A 2,984-nucleotide genomic window follows, 5' to 3' on the forward strand; every position below is an offset into this window, starting at 1 on the left:
TTTTCCATAGGAAACCGTGGGAATAATGTTTCCACCATTGAAACCTTTCTATGGCCCACGGTGATGCTTATTTGTCATCCAACCTGTTCATAATATCACAAAGACATGGATGAAATGAAAACACAAATATCAGATTGATCTAAAACTTTTGTGGCTCCCATGAAATTTTCAATGGTAGATGTTCAATTCACACTCTTTCTGGTAGTGTGGTCCATTTAAGCTTTGGATATGCTTCATTTTTAGCCCATAGTGATGTAAGTATTTTATCCACACTATCAATCCATTTTTCTGGATCATTTTAGTGGTTAAGCCCAAAATTAAAGCATATCCAAAGCTCAAGTGGACCATACCACATGTAACAGTGTGAATAATGATTTCAACCATTGAAATCTTCCTGTGGCCTGATTTTTATTTGTCATCCAACTTGTTCAATGGGCCTTACGAGGATTTTAATGATGGATATCTAATTACTATTGTTTTCATTTGGTGTGGTCCACCTGATATTTATATACCTCTCACTCTCACTCCTGGGCCCCACCATTAAAAACTTCTAAAGGCCACAAAAGTTTTAGATTAAGCTGATATTTGTGTTTTACCTTATTTCATGTCTTTGTTGGCCTATATGTTTATTTTTCATTCAATCCGTTCGTAAGGCCACATGTACGTGTATGAAGAGTAAAAACACGCTACTGAAAAAAATGACAAAGGATACAGAACACGTTGGATTTTAGCTAAGGATATAAACTATAGTTGGTACACTACTAGAAATGAATGGTCCTAGAAGGGACTTTTTGAGGCCCATCACAATATATGTGTTTTATCTAATCCATCCATCTGTTTTAAAATATAATTTTATGGTATCTTCCTAAAAAAGTAAGGTACATTAAAGGCTAAAGTGGACCACATGGTAGGAAATAATAGAGATTAAATCACACATGATTCCTATGGCGTGGTCCAGTTTGACCTTCAATATAACTCATTTTTAATATCATTTGGTGAATTTATTTATAAAAATAAATGGACGGAATGGATAAACCATATACATCATGGTGGGCCCCATGTAGGTACCCAATCCACGTCAAAAAAAATTGGGCGCGCTCAAAACACTGTCGCGCGCCGAAATGAATATGCGGCCCTCCCTATTCCTCTCTCACTCTCACTCTGTCTGTGCCCAAAACTGGAAATACCTCTCGCCCTCACTCGCCCTCTCCCTCTCCCTCTCGCTCTTGCTCTCGCTCGCCCTCTCCCTCTCCCTCGCCCTCTTTCTCTCCCTCTCTCTCTCCCTCTCAATCTCGCTGCCGTTCTCGTGGGTTCAACAGGTTGACAACCCTAAAAGGCCTCTCTCTCTCTCTCTCTCTCTCTCTCCCCCCCCCCCCCTTCTGTCCATCTCTCTTCCTCTCGATCGGACTGGTAGCTACGCTCAACTGCAACAGCCCGGTAACCTATCTTCACGCTCAGGGGTTTGAATCTATTAAGCGCACTGATGAATGGGGTTGAGATAAGGATTAGGGTTTTGATTTGACAACATGATTCTTGAAATCAAAGTTAATGGAGTGGAAATCTATTCTAATTTTGGATTCAAATGCCAGCCTCGTAGAAAAACTGCATGCTCAGGGTTTTCATTCAGGCCAACATTTATACAAGTATGGTGTTCATAGATCTATTTGATTCATCTTGCAGGCCACAATATGGATTGGGAATGAACTGAAGGGCTCCTCCATTGAACAATCCCAACCATCTAATCAGTATACTTGCCTCCTATCGCATATTATGTGTTGAGCCTATTGGTCATATTTCCATTTTAATTGTACATTTATAGGAAAGTCATTGACTGGCTAGGATTTTTTGATTGAGGATATTTTTAGTCCATTGCAAAGCTCCTTTTATTTTTATTTTTTATTTTGTATTTTTGTATTTTTTTTCTTTCTATTTTTCATGGAGACTGGTTGATTTTCAAGAAGCTTTTTCTTTCCTTTAATTTTTTATTATTGAATGTTTTTTTTTTCCTATTGGCTTTGATTTTTCGGAAGGCAATAAATTTTGTTTATGGCCTTATGTAGTATGGTTTGTGTCGCTAAGAATGAAGGATTTAGATTAAATTGCCTTTTAAGAAAGCATGCACGATTATATGATGCTTGTTAGATATTTGATGAAATGGGAATGTCAAGTTTGGTTGTTTGGATGATGCTTATTAGATATTTGATGAAATGCCCAGGAGAAATCTTGTCTGGGTAGAAGTAATTCCATAGTTTGTGTATGAAATAAGTATTCTTTTATTCAGCAAAGAATACTGAAATCTCGTTTGGTTGTTTGGAGGATGAAAGGGGAGTTTGATGGGGTGGTGATGATGGTCACCTTGAGGCCTTTGCATGAGAGGGCCTTGAAGAGTTCCAGCCAAGGGATGGTGTGGCCCAAGGCCATGATTGGGAAAATGACCACATGGGGCTCTTTGGATTCCATGGGAAATGGGCTGTGTTAATGGAGACTGATTCGGGCTGATGGAGTTGTGAGGTCTTTACAGGGATTAGTGGGTCATTAATGTGGTGGCCCCAGCCCAGGAAAAGATTCCACACTTTGGTAGAGTGGGATGGATGAATGATGATACGTAGGCACTTGGAAATTGCAAGGGTGGAATACAAGTGACAGTCCAAATCATGACCTCCTTTAACTGTATCAAGAACCTCCATTACACTTGGAAAACAACTCTTTTTGCCCATACTGCATTACTAGGTATGGAAAACATTTCTTGTCATGCAGGTAGCAAACAAATCTCATTCCACATTTATGTTATATTTCAATAAGCTTTTTAAGATGGTTGTTGCTTTTATTATTCCACATGAAGGAAGAAATAGATAAGCTTCTTTTTAAAATAAATTTCTCTAGTTGGAGATAATATTCATGACTTTGAATTGGGTTTTTCCCCTTCAATCCATATGCAATGGCTAGCATTGGAGAGTGACCATGAACAGAGAGATTGTGCAGTG

The 2,984-nt window shown here is 38.7% G+C and overlaps 1 long non-coding RNA gene across 1 annotated transcript; it reads left to right on the forward strand.

Moving 5' to 3' along the window:
• Positions 1-1,315: 1,315 nt before the first annotated feature.
• Positions 1,316-1,835, forward strand: LOC131229780 (uncharacterized). Its single transcript, XR_009163586.1, has 2 exons — positions 1,316-1,437; positions 1,681-1,835. It is a non-coding gene; the product is annotated as an uncharacterized LOC131229780 (long non-coding RNA).
• The last annotated feature ends 1,149 nt before the right edge of the window (positions 1,836-2,984 follow it).

This window comes from Magnolia sinica, chromosome 2, assembly GCF_029962835.1.
Source record: "Magnolia sinica isolate HGM2019 chromosome 2, MsV1, whole genome shotgun sequence".
In the NCBI taxonomy this organism is placed as follows: Eukaryota; Viridiplantae; Streptophyta; class Magnoliopsida; order Magnoliales; family Magnoliaceae; genus Magnolia; species Magnolia sinica.